General features: G+C 44.9%; 1 protein-coding gene and 1 pseudogene across 7 annotated transcripts in view; one reads left to right on the top strand and one right to left on the bottom strand.

Annotated features, from left to right (window-relative positions):
* Window positions 1-13853, bottom strand: part of Ripor2 (RHO family interacting cell polarization regulator 2) — a 232283-nt gene that overhangs the window by 127967 nt on the left and 90463 nt on the right. The gene's annotated exons all lie outside the window — the stretch shown is intronic.
* Gm11346 (predicted gene 11346) lies at window positions 1073-7716 on the top strand (annotated as a pseudogene). The gene is made up of 2 exons (NR_024599.1): window positions 1073-1210; window positions 6739-7716. The product of NR_024599.1 is annotated as a predicted gene 11346 (transcript).

Genomic DNA, 13853 nt, shown 5'->3' with positions numbered 1-13853 from the left:
AGTGGTGAAGGCTTCAGATGTGGCTCAGCTGGAGAAGCCCTGGACAATCCCCAGCACACAGAAGCCAGGCGCCTTGGGGTAGCTGCACCCCTGTCATCCCAGCACTCAAAAGTATCAGGTTAGCTCAACTACACAACAGTGTTCTAGGTCAACCTGGGATACATGAGACTGGTTTGAAAAAACAGAACAAAATAAAAAGAAAGCAGCAATTAAAGGCTAAACATCAAACTAAAGAGACTGTGTCCCAGCATTATGGAGGCCTTGCCCTGAGGAAAGAGGCCCGGTGACCCCTGACTCTGACCTCTTAATATCCCCTGCCTTGCCTTAGGTAGGCAGCAAGTTTGCAGCTTCTAAGAAGCAGAGCACAAAAGCCGGTCTCCTCTCAGAAAACAGAGTCAGCGCCAATCCACCAGGCTGGTGGGGTGGACAGTTGCTCTGTTCTCCCACTCTACCTGTGCCAGCCAGCAACTTTAGCAAAGAAAGAAGCTGCTTCGAATGAAAACTAACAAAAGAACGAACGAACAAACCAACAGAGGAAGGGGGAGAGAGAAGGGAGAGGGAAGGGAGGGGGAGAGAGGAGGGAGAGGAAAAGGGGGAAGGGAGGGAGGAAGGGGAGGGGTGGGAGAAGGGATGGAGAGGGAAGGGGAGGGGGAGTGTGGACACAGTGCCAGCTGGTTAGATCCCTGCCAGGCCTGGTTGCTTCCTCCCTTGCTCTCCCTGTCCTCAGGTTAGGCGCAGGAGGGAGTCTATTTTCACTTCTACCATTTAGAAGACAATTCTCCTTTTAAATATGAGCTCAGGTTGCTATGGAAAAACTTTATTCTGCCGAAGCCTTTGCCGCGTGGCTGCCGCCCTGGCCCCGCCCCAGGCTCCTTCCAGGGGTGGTCTCTGATTTCTGACAGCTGACAGGAATCAACACAACAAAGGTGGTTTCAGCTCTGCGAAACAAACCTCCGTTTCCGAGAAGCGCGCACCGTGTGTAGACTGAGGAGTACCACCCATCCTCCAGGAGGCCACAAACAGCTGAGCGCACTGAACCCAGGTTCATAAACAAGGGTGTAAACCTGAGAACAGCCGGGGGCGCTGAGGCAGGAGGGATTTTAAAACAAAAAACAAGAAGGAAACGCTACTGCGTTGTAAAGTGGGAGAGGGCAGAAGGCCGTAGAAACCAAGACTGCAAAAATCAAAACTCTAACAACACCATCACAAGGTGGGAGGTGTTGCTATTGTAGATTTCTTTTTTCTTTTCTTTTCTTTTCCCTTCCCTTCCCTTCCCTTCCCTTCCCTTCCCTTCCCTTCCCTTCCCTTCCCTTCCCTTCCCTTCCCTTCCCTTCTTTCTTTCTTTTTCTTTTTTTTTAGACATGCTCTCATTCCTAGGATGGCCTGAAACTCACTAAATAGACTAGGATGGAATCCTCCTGCCTCAGTCTTCCAAGTACAGGGATCACAAATGTAAGCCATCATAGCCATATGGATTGACTAGAGTTTAGAATTCTCCCCAAATCCTCGAGGTACCTGAAGGTAGCTACTTGTTTAGGCTCCGCCCCACAGTTACCTGGCAACAGTCAGGTGTGCCTGACTCACTAAACAGGGGCTGCTTGCCCCCTCCTCTCTTGCTTACTTGCTCTTTGCTCTGTCTCCTTGATCCTGCTCCCGGTTTCTCCGCATTCCAATCCCCCCCCCCCTACACACACACACACACACACACACACACACACACACACACACACACACACACACTCCACGTGCTCCTGGCCGGCCTCTACTCCTCTACTCTCTCATCTCCCCTCCCCATACCTTGTTGTTGGTCCCTCAGGGGGAAGGGATGCCTTAGCATGGGCCCGCAGAGCCCCCCTCCCCCCACATCTGACTGCACCTCCACCAAACATATCCCTCCTCTTCTTATCTTTTTATAAAACACAACACCTGAGGGTTTTAAGCCTGGCTATAAGCCTCACTTTTGGCAGTGCAAGGGGCGGAGGTTGTTGTCCCTGGAAGGTGCGAGACACTCCTCCACGTGTCTGCTCCGGAGGGCCTCAGTGCTTTTCAGGAAACCTTAGAGTAAGGTTTGTTGGAGTAGATTGGGCCAGCTTCCTGAGGACTATGTTCTGCCAAGAAGTAAACAAGGGAAGCAGGAGAAGAAGGAGCTGGCACGCACGCACGGAGAGGAGGTGGTGTGCCTCCAGCGGGGACTTGTCGGACACCAGCTGTGCACTTTCTAACATCCTAGAGACTTGTTGCAGGATCGCCCCAGGAGGTGAGGAGGGTTGGGGTGTCACAAAGCATCCGAGGTGAAGGAGAGGGGCCCGGCAGAGACCCACACCACTTAGCCACTGTTCCTAAGCTCTCATGCTCCCGGGGGGGGGGGGGGGGGCGTGCTCAGGAGGTGGCACCCACAGCCTGGAAGAGTGGCTGCATCCTCTGGGGTTACCCAGAGATTCTTACAGAGCACTGCAAAAAGAGGGAAAGGCTTCAAACCTCATGGATGAAGAGAAGGAGGCAGCGGCTGGGCCGATGTGCAGCCAGTCTTTGTACTCGATGCTGCACAATTGAGATATGACCCCATGTCAATGCCAAACAGCCTGCTTCCGGCAGCACTCTGTGGCTGAGGGTTGTTATTTATAGGCTGGTACAACTTCCCTGATGTTAGAACCAGGGTGCTGAGTGCCAGCTGTTCTTGGAATGGCACTGGAAGCTTGTCTCTCACTGGGTGGTGTCTGATAAAGACTTTGTGCTAAAGTAACTTGTGTAGACTGCAGATCTAATCTGAAAACAGTCCTGGGCAGTTCTTGTTCTGGCTGGATGACTGTGAAGGGGGTGTGTTGACAAGGCCTGCCTTAGAAGAGAAATACTTACTGCTTGATTTCGTTTTGGCTTTAAATACAGGGTCCTACCTTGTACTTCTGGCTGAATTAGTATTGTCTGTGTAGACCAGGCTAGCCTTGAATTTATAGCAATCTTCCTGCCTCAGCCTCCTTAAGTGCTGAGAGTACAGGATTGCACCACTGTGCTAGCCCAAATCATTTGTTTGGTTTGTGTGTGTGTGTGTGTGTGTGTGTGTGTGTGTGTTCGGGGTTGACCCAGGGCCTCATGCCTGCATACAAGGCAAACACCCTCCTGCTAATGTCTGTCTCTAGGTCCTGAAACCCTCTTGGGAAAATGTGGGTCTTGCATTTGGTGGTGCACTCCTGGGTCCTAGGGTGCTGTATGATGATAATATTAAAGAGGATAATGGAGCATGCTTTCCTAAGGACTCAGGGATGCAAAGTCCTTGATTCTTTTGAGGTAAGGAAGGAAACTCGTTTTATTGATAGGACATTCAGGACAAGGAAACTGGGTGACAGGGCACGTGTCCTGTGGCAGTGTCATTGAAATGAGCCGGTACATTTTCCAGGGCTAGTGACTACAACTGTAGAGGCTTCCTACAGACATGACTGAACCATTCCATCTACATGAAAGGAAAATAAATTCAGGTGCAAAGCCAGAAGGACAGGCATTCCATGTCAGAGCTCAGGGCACATGTCACAGCTCGGGGCACAGGGCTTCATGCTTGGTTCTGGGGTCTCAAATTTCCTACTTTCTTTGCTGATCCTTCAGTCTTGGAACTAAGTCTCATAGCCTAGCCTTGACACTGGACCCAAAAGTCCAGGTCTGGTCTCTCAGTTCATAAGGCAGTCTACCCACTCTAGTGTGAGGCCTATAAGACAAAGACTATTTGAGACGCTCCCTGGAGGCCTGATGCCAGTCAGTCTTCACAGATATTTTGGACGTTTTCCAGATGAACAAGCCATCAGTTCCCAGACATTCTCTGAGGATCACCAGATACGTAGGAGGGTCACGTCAAGGAGGGATGACATCTAAGAGAGCAGTGGCTACCAAAGCATAGGTCAGGATGGTTGGTAACATTCTTTACATGTAGGAAACTTGATTACACTGTCCAACCTTGTGTGAAAGGTCCATCACTACAGGGCTTGACCCAGAGAGTCCCAGTGGAAAGATGTACTTCTGATTAGTCATCCTCAGTGTCCATAGTAACTGGATCCTGGATCTCTGGGAAACCAAAACCCATGAGTGCTCATGGCTTCTATATATTAATCACATATAACCAGCACCAACTTCTCTACCGTGTAACCATCCCTAAGTCACTTATAACACTGAGTAACGAAAATGCTATGTGGATGCCATGTTGCTTTGGGGAAAAGTAACAAGAAACGACTGCCCATGTTCAGTGCAGATGCAGTTTGCATTTCAAGTATATTTCTTTCTCCAGTGTGTGTTTGTGTGTGTATGTTTGTGATGCATGCACATGTGTATATGTGTGTTAGCATGGGGGAGGTACCATGTGTACGGATGTATGTGTGTGTGCATGTGGAGAGCAGAGAGTGGTGTAGGGAATCATCCTTGTTGGCTCCTCCACTTTACTCACTGGGGAAAGGTCTTTCAGTCAAACCCAGGCTCGCAGGGAAACCCAGAGCTTGTGGATACGTCTACTGTTGGGAGCCAGGTTCCTCTGGGACTCTCCCGTCTCTACCTTCTGAGGCTGAAATCACAGTCAGGCCACCACACCCACATGGCATTTACATGGGTTTCTGGGGATCTGAACTCCCATTCTCACACACAGAATTTGCTGGCAAGTGTTTAACCATGGGAACAGTTCTCCAGTCTCACAAGTATTTTATCTATCTATCTATCTATCTATCTATCTATCTATCTATCTATCTAAGAATCAAAGCATGCATATAGGATACAGAGGACATACATTGTGCCACCCCAAGTCCTGGTGCAAGAGGGCTGAACAGACATGTTCTCTTCTAATCAGTCATCCAGCGCATGAGTTGACATGATTTTGTCTGCCAAACATGGGACTAGGAACCTCCAATTTTATTGACAAAGATATTTCTCCCAGGAAAGGGTGCCACTGAAAGCAGCTTACTAAAGAATTCTAAACATGTTTGTAGTGATAATACACTTTTCTCTACCATTTTCTTTCCACCCTTTGCTGTTGTTTGGGGATTCAGCCTCATTTTTGATTTTCCTAGTTATTCCCCCATTTTGATGTAACAAAAGGGAACTAGCCAAGTGTGATAGCACAAACCTGCAATTCCACCAGCTGGCAGACTGTGGTAAGTGAATCTTGAATTTGAGGCTGTCCTGGGCTACACAGTGAGACCCTGTTTCAAAATCTATTTTGGCTGCTTATAGTGGCTCATGTCTATAATCCCAACACTCAGAAGGCTGAAGCAGGAGGATTGTCATGTGTTCAAGGACAGCCTGGGCTACACAGTGAGTTTTTAGGCTAGCCTGGGCTACATAACAAAATCTCCTTAAAAATAAAAAGAAAACAACAAGAACAAAAACTGTTTAATATACACATATGCCTACATGTACATATATGTATGTATATATATGTATGTATATATATATGTATATATATGTGTGTGTATATATGTATATATATATATGTGTATATATGTATATATATGTGTATATATATATATATACACACACACACACACACATACATACATACATTTTTTTCAATGATGGGGATAAAAACTAGAGCTTTATGCATTGTAGGTGAGTATTCTACCACCGAGCCACATTCCTAGCCCTGAAAACTGTAAAATGCTTAATAGACAAACATATATATACATTACAAATGCTCTGAGGAAATACTGCCCATAAGCACTCATACAATATTTTGGTGGTAGCTATTTCCAGCATTGGCTTTGGCAATTTCTGAGCATAATTTCCACTGGTCTTCTATGCACAGTAGCCATTTTGGAGGGCACAATCTAGTTCTCTTTTCTGCACAGCACTGGAAAGAGGGCACATGGGAACGGAACTTGTGGTGAAGGCCACCTTGCCACAGAGCGACCCCGCCCTGCCTACCTTCCTCTGGATCTAGTAGTAAATAGTTGTGTATGGTAAATACAGATTCTGCAGTGAGCATTGCCACATCGCTATCTCTAATGGAATGAACCGGATTGTAAAATTTACACCTCTTTTGAAATGCGATGAAGCAACAGAGTTCAGAAATAGGAAGCACACAGTCGCTGGACCACATTGTGCTCTTTTGCACAATGTGCAGGAGCCAACATGAGAAAGCTACCGCAGAGGAAACAGCACAGCTGAGGCTGCAGGCTGTGTGGTCGGAAAGGTGCGGGCAGGAGTGATGCCCCACCCTTCCAGCATCCTCCTGTTGTCGCTCTCAGCCTCTTCAACCCTGCATTATTCTTTTCTCCCCACCATCCTTTCAACATTCACTGGGCACCCAGCCCTGGATTCTGATGACAGTACTCAGAGTGACATGCTGATGGAGACTAAAGAGGAGTTCTGACCAGGGGCCCTGATTTGCAGTGTGTACTAATGTCTATAGCATGCATACTTTCTCTATTAATTTCAAAGAAACCTAGCCTTGCTGAACACAAATCTGGGTAGGGTTACTGTACTGGGTGTACAGTAGCTCACCACTTGATGGTGTCTCTACCATTGCACTTTACAATACAATATTAATGCTAATGAAGGCGCACTTTTGTGTGAGAAACAGGAATATCCATCTCTTGGTTTTTAGGTTCCAGTGTAGTAAGTGGAGACTGATGGGTATCAGACATTATGTAGCATCGTTTTAAATCTTATTTATTCATTTCTACATTTGTAGAATTTAATTTTCAATCATGGTTATTTTAACAAAAGAGCTCACACTATTTCTTTAATTTTTACAATTGCCCCAAATAGCCGTGCCCACCCTGAATGGAGTTCTGTCTGACCCAGGAAGGTTCCAGCCATGTCAAGCAAGGAACAGAAGGCCATGAAGTAAAGTGCCAAGTGCCCGAGGGTAGATAAGACCCTCCATCAGAAGACTCCAAGAACCGAGATGCAGTCAACCCTGCGGACAATCCAGTAGTTGGTACCAGTGAGATGGGCAGTCATTGCTCAGATTCAGATGTGCAAGAGGCCCCGAGCCTGTTCAGAAGAGGATGCAGGATTTCTAAGGTGATGCTACTTAGTTTCTTATGGAAAAGAGGAAGCAGTTTGAAAAGGATGTAAATGCCTCTTTCAGAAACCTGAATGAAAGCCTCCAGGGTATTCTGAAAGCTCAGCAGAAGTCAAGGCAGGAGCTTGAGTCTGTGTACTGTGAAAGGTATGGGTCCCTATACCAGAAGTGTCTAGATGAGGTGGGCAGCACAAGGGGCCAAGAAGAACACCTCGGTTTTATAACAGCAGCAAATGAAGATTTTACAGACAGGTATAGCAGATCATGAAACCAAGCTTGAAAATACTGAAGATATGTCTGACACATTTTTGAAGAAAGCCAACGACTTGAGTAAACATCGCAGACCCCTTTTTGGCAGTCAGCAAACAAATGTAGAGAAGGAAATCTCGAAGGTACAGGGCAGAGTTACCATGGAAACTCAAGAACAAGATGTATCTGTTGTTGAAAGGTACCTTCAGTCCCTGATCCTTGACCACTCTGAAGCTCACACATAGGGTGCACAGGGAAGAGAGCATCAGCCATGCTAGAAGACATTAGTAGTCGCCAGTGCGGCTCCTTTCTCTTTACTCTGTTTGTTACAGTTGAGACTGAGACTCTGTTAACCATTAAGTGAAGCCCCAGCAGTCCTGTGAGAAGCAACAGCTAAGTGTGGAACATCCAGGACCATGACAGCAAGAGAGATACATTCTGCAGTGTGGCAATTACATTTTGGAAACAAATGTCATTTGATTTTGTGGTTGGTTCTCTGTCTCTTCCCTAAAGTGAGTGTTACCTTACTTATTTTAGGAAGAAGTGAATAAAGATAGGACCTGTAAAAAAAAAAAAAAAAAAACCCAAAAACCCAAAACAACAACAACAATCCAAAACCAAAATCCAAATAAACAAACAAAAAACATGGCTGGCAAGATGGCTCAAAGGGTAAGAGCACTGATTGCTCATCCGAAGATCCTGAGTTCAAATCCCAGCAACCACATGGTGGTTCACAACCATCGGTAATGAGATCTGACACCCTCTTCTGGTGTGTCTGAAGACAGCTACAGTGAACTCATATATAATAATCAATAAATTTTTGGGCCTGAGCGGTCAGAGTCGACTGGAGTGAACGGGGCTAAGCAGGACTGACCAGAGCAAGTAGAGGTCCCAAAATTCAATTCCCAACAACCACATGAAGGCTCATAACCATCTGTATAGCTGCAGTATACTCATATACATAAAATAAGTAAATTGATTAAAAAAGAAAAACAATTGCCCCTTATAAGTAGGTCTGGACAGGATTCCAGCATTGTAGTGGACAAAAATTGAGCATGAGGTCTGCTCCCTGAAAGCTTTAAGAAGACATATGACCCAGGTGAACGGTAGTAGTCATAGAGTTGATGTGGGTGTACCATAGAAGGAAGTGCTGGGCACATTCATTGGTTGACTAGATTGCTTCATCTTCCCATTCCCCATGTCATACTGAAAGCTCTAGTCCCCTAGTTATGGCTATATCTGGAATATGAAAGTAAAGGTAAACGAAGTCCTAAGGCTGGGGTGGGGTGGGTCCCTGATCTAATGCAACTAGTGTCCTTGTACAAGGATATGCCAGAGAGCTCCATCTTTAAAGCATACACCAGGAAGTAGGGCAGCTGAGGGCAAGAAGGGAGCCCTCACAGAATCCACTGTGATGTGTTTCAGTTCATGCAATGCCAAAATATGGCACTGTGGCATTTAAAGAAACAGCTCAGTCTGAGGAAGATGAGTTCTGGCTGGGAAAATAGCCTGTGATAGGGACTGCCCGGCTTGTATGAAAGCTCTAGCTACAGCCCCTTAGTACTGAAAAATAAAACCAACAACAACAAAGGTGAACTGGGTTGGTTTCACCTTCCCCTTGTCCTTCTCCAAAGCCAACATAAGACCCCCGCTGAGAAGTCCGTTCTCTGCACAAGAAGGAATGTTCTTCTATTTATAAGGAAGATCTACTTATTGTACTTATAGGAATATACTGTAGCTGTCTTCAGACAAACCAGAAGAGGGCATCAGATCCCATTACAAGTAGCTGTGAGCCACCATGTGGTTGCTGGGAATTGAACTCAGGACCTCTGGAAGAGCAGTCAGTGCTCTTAACCACTGAGCCATCTCTCCAGTCTGAATGCTCTTATTTTTTACAGACACAGAGAAACTCAACACTCAGCTACCCCAGCTCCCAGCGTAAATCAGACTTCTCTTACCCAATCACCTCTCTGTTCAGCTCTTCATCAGTCCATAGCATAAGTAGGCACAGGTTTCTCTGTTTTAGAACAAAGAGTTTTCATTCCTGAAAACCCTTGTGTCCTGTAGGGCTTATATTAAGTTCATTTGAGTGTTTTTCTCTAGTTCTTCTGTCTCTGTATACAGGGGTCTCAGCTATGAACTTAAACAAGATGGGAGGGGGGAAAAGGATCTTTTCCTGTCCATCTGAAGCCTTGATCTTGGATTAGAACATTAAGCACCATGAAAAAATAAACCTTTGCTGTCTAAGTTGCCTGGGCAGTGGTTATATTGTTAAGATAGCTTTAGCACACACAGAGTGCCAGAATGAAATGCCCTTGAGGAAAGACTGGCAAGTTAGATCAAATACCAGCTAACACACAGAGTGGCTGCTCTGCACTCGGCAGGTAGCCCCTCCCTATTCAGCAGGTAGCCCCTCCCTACTCAAGCTTTTTTGCATCTGAAGCTACTAACATCTGGTATAATTGCATCCTTGGCAGAGTGGGCAAAAAGAAGTCTTACATTAGAACCCAGAGTCAGCAACCCAGAGGAGGCAAGGACCGGGAGAATGGAGCTGTTCCATGCAACATACTGAACGATGCAGGCCCAGTTCCTCTCAGTGATTTCCTTTGGCAATGCAATGAATAGAATAAGTTAGAGTAGTGACATGCCCAGGGATCACAACATTGAGAACAAGGACAAAGCCTGAGAACGTCTTTGGGATGCCTTTGAGTGGCTGTGGATACATTGAATTCTTCCTAATGGAGACATATTTAACCAAGTAGTAAAATATTATTGAGTTTGATCACGCCTAGTCTGGTTGGTAAGATAGGTAATGTCATATCTACCAGACAGTGTGGGCTAAAATGTCAACCAAGGGTAGCTCCAGGTAAATCCTGGGAGGAGAGTTCACTTCATTTGCCTGAGTTGGTTGCATTCTTAAAAACTCCATGTATTTTGTAGCCAAAAAAGTTAATCAATAACCAGTCCCAGCTGAGTTTGTTATCTTTTCGCCACTATACTTGAGATAATTAGCTTGTAAAGAGGAAAGGGCTATTTTGGATTTTAGTTTTACAGACCCAGGTCCATGCTGAGTTGTATTGCATTTGGGCCTGTGATAATGCACGGCATATGGTGGGAGTGCGTTCCCAGAGCAAGCCTGCTTATCAGATAGCTGGAAAGCAAAAGAGAGGAAGAAAGAAAGAAGTTTGGGTCTCACAGTGTCTTCAACGACACACTCCCCACAATCTAAAAGCCTACACGAGGCCTAGGGTGTGGCTCCATGGTGCAGTGCTTGTCTAGTGCATTAGTTACTTTTCTTATTGCTGTGACCAAAGACCTGACACAAAGCAATTTAAGGGGTGGGGGATGGTCTTTATTTTGGCTCACAGTTTGAAGAGATACAGTCTATCGTGGAAGGAAAGGCTTGGTTACAGGAGGTGGATGATCATATTGTAACTACAGTTAAGAAGCAGAGTGGACAGGGTGTGGGACCTGCTCTCAAATATTAAAGCCCTGACCCACTTTCCCTGACCCACTCACTCAGACCCACTTCCATCAGCAAGCTTTCACCCCCTAAAGGTTCTAAGACCTAAAACATGTCCATCAGCTGAGGACCAAGTGTTGGAGCCACGAACAGATGGGGACATTGCACATTCAAATCACAATACTCTGAGTTTGATACCTGGCATCTCACACACATCCCGCTAGCCCCCATGTATTAAATACTCTACCGTCTCTCAATAGTGTGATTGGTGATAGGACCAAGGATTTAATACATAACCCTTTGGAGATACCGTGCTATGGTCAACTATAACATCTGTCTATGCTAGTCTGTTCTTTCATCTTTATTGTTTCTTTGTTTTATTTGCTTGTTTATTTGTTTGACTCAGGGTCTCATTACATAATCCAGACATAATCCTAATTCTCCTGCGGCAGCCTCTTGAGGACTAGGATTACAAGTATGGCCATGTGTGTGTGGCTGGCATCTGCCAACTCTCTGAAAGTCAAGTGTTCTGATGGCGAGCCCTCCAGATGTGCTGTGTGTGGTGTTTCCTGTGTGGTCTCTCATCAGCCTTAGATGAAACTCCCTATTCCCAGCCTTGTGCTGATGCATGCTGGGAGCACACGGTTCTTGTTCACACTATGAGGTTAGTTAGGTTTTCAACTCAGAAGGCCTTCATCTGTGCTCCCTTCAAAGAAAAAAAATCTCTAATTAGACCTTTTCATTTCTCACAACTGTTTCAAAGCCTAAACCATTCTCTCCCTTGCCTTCTCTTGCCAAGAAAAATATAGGACCTTAGCTGGGACTCACTTTATTCTTTTTACCTTTTCATCTGGAACAATCCTTTCTTCCCCTATGATTGGGATGAAAAGCTCTGTTTGATCTTGTTAAAAATCCTACTGTTTTCTCCTTTTTTTTTTAATACTTCCCCCTGTAATTGCTAAGAATCACATCTTTGTGAAGAATTTAGGAAACAGAAGATGACAAGAAATAAAGTCAAAATCACATGTAACACAGACCTGAGACAGGGGCTGTGGCTACTGCAAGTTTTTCATTCTTCCCTGGAGGTTATCGATACAGGAATAATAAATATTTTCATAATCTAAATTATCCTGCTTAGAAAACTCTGAATAGTAGATCATGGATATTTTTGTATGACCAAAAATATTCCCCAGTGGTGAGATTTTTAAGTATTTTAAACTTAAAAATAACTTGTTTTCCATTTTATTTTTAAAAACAGAGCATGCCATTGCAGAGTTCTTAGAACCTACAGTTAAAAGGGAAAACACTAAAGCCCTTACCTCTGAGATATAATTGGCTGTCATCATTTTAATATAAACCTAATAATAAAAACATATGCAGTTAGGTATTCCATAAAATCTGTGATATACAAGCATTATATCATTTAGTCCTCATAACATACCTCCTTTTAAATGTTATTTATTTAGTTAGTTTATTTATTTGAGACAAGCTCTCTTTGTGTAGTTCAGGTTAGCCTTATATTCAACTCCTGCCTCAGCCTCCAGAGTACAGGTATTATAGGCTAGACCATCATCCCCAGAGTAAGAATTTGTATTTACTGGTGTGGAAATAAAGTCCAGAGAAGCCAGGTGCTCTGTTCAGCCTGGGACTTCAAGAGGCAGTGCCACTGTGAGGCTGTTTCCTGACTCACTGTTCCAGGAGAGCATCTTCCCACACTGATGAAAGAGCATAGCTCTCACAGCTGCCCCAGGTCAGACAGGGAGCTTTGCTTGCTTTCCATCTCCTTTCTTCCTTCCTTCCTTCCTCCCTCCCTCCCTCCCTCCCTCCCTCCCTCCCTCCCTTCCTAGATTTATTTATTTATGTATATGAATACACTGTAGCTGTACAGATGGTTGTGAGCCAGCATGTGGTTGCTGGGAATAGAACTCAGGACCTTTGCTCACTTCTGGCCCCGCTTGCTCCCGCCCCACTCGCTTGGGTCCCACTTGCTTCAGCCCTGCTTGCTCCTGGCCAAAGATTTATTTATTATTATATCTAAGTACACTGTAGCTGTCTTTAGACACACCAGAAGAGGGCATCAGATCTCATTACGGATGGTTGTGAGCCACCATGTGGTTGCTGGGATTTGAACTCAGGGCCTTCGGAAGAGCAGTCAGTGCTCTTAACCACTGAGCCATCTCAGCAGCCCAGAGTTTTGCTTTCTTGTGTTTTGACTTTAAAATTTTGTTTTCTTTTCTGAACCTAGCTGCCCATGGAACTACTTTTGTTTATGCTGTGAATGGATTCTCACTTCAGTTTTTTTTTTCAAAAGTCTAATGGAAATGATCCAAATTTCATTGTAAACAAGTTATTGCCTTGCTGTTTATTTATTATTTATCATTTATTTAGGGATAATATTTCTCACTGTTTCCCAGGCTGGTCTGGAACTCATGAAGTAACTCAGGCTGGCTTTCTTGTGGTGATCCTCCTGTTTCAGACTCTCCAGTACTGGGATTACAGGTATAAACCAACAAGCCACACTTTTCTCTACTAACTTAAAAAGCCACCTCTATTTATTTTATTTTCTTCTTAAAAACAAAAATTTTGGAGACAGAGTTACTTATAGTCCATATTGACCTTAAACTCACTATGTAGACAGGATTGGTCTTGAACCCATGGTCTTCCAGCCTCCACCTCTAGTGTGGTAGGGCCACAGGCATGCTTCACCAAGAACAGCCCTGTGTAACTGCTTCTGCTTCTGTCTTCTGCTTCTGCTTCTGTCTTCACTCATCTTGTTTGGAAACTATTTTATTACCCACTACCTATTCTGGATCTCAGAAGCCTGAGATAGCTTTGCGGCATCTGTACACTTGACTGATTAATTAACTGACCAAAATCTTCCCTCAGTAACATTTACAGACGATATAGCTGTGACAAAAAATGGAAGTTGTCCCTTAGGACTTAGAATCTACAAAGGAACACAATGTTTTAAACAGGCATGGGTGCCACTCCTGTGATGCTCCAGTGCTTTTCTTACACAAATGCTGTCTTACCTGACCATCCCAGCAGCCTAGCACTGCGGGTCCTATTTTTATCTCCATTGCTCATGTGAGCCATGAAGCATGGCACACCGCTCAGCTTTGGGGTGAGTCGGGAAAAGTTATA

The sequence above is a fragment of the Mus musculus genome, chromosome 13, assembly GCF_000001635.26.
Source record: "Mus musculus strain C57BL/6J chromosome 13, GRCm38.p6 C57BL/6J".
Classification (NCBI taxonomy): domain Eukaryota; kingdom Metazoa; phylum Chordata; class Mammalia; order Rodentia; family Muridae; genus Mus; species Mus musculus.
This window is presented reverse-complemented; position numbering and strand designations above follow the sequence as displayed.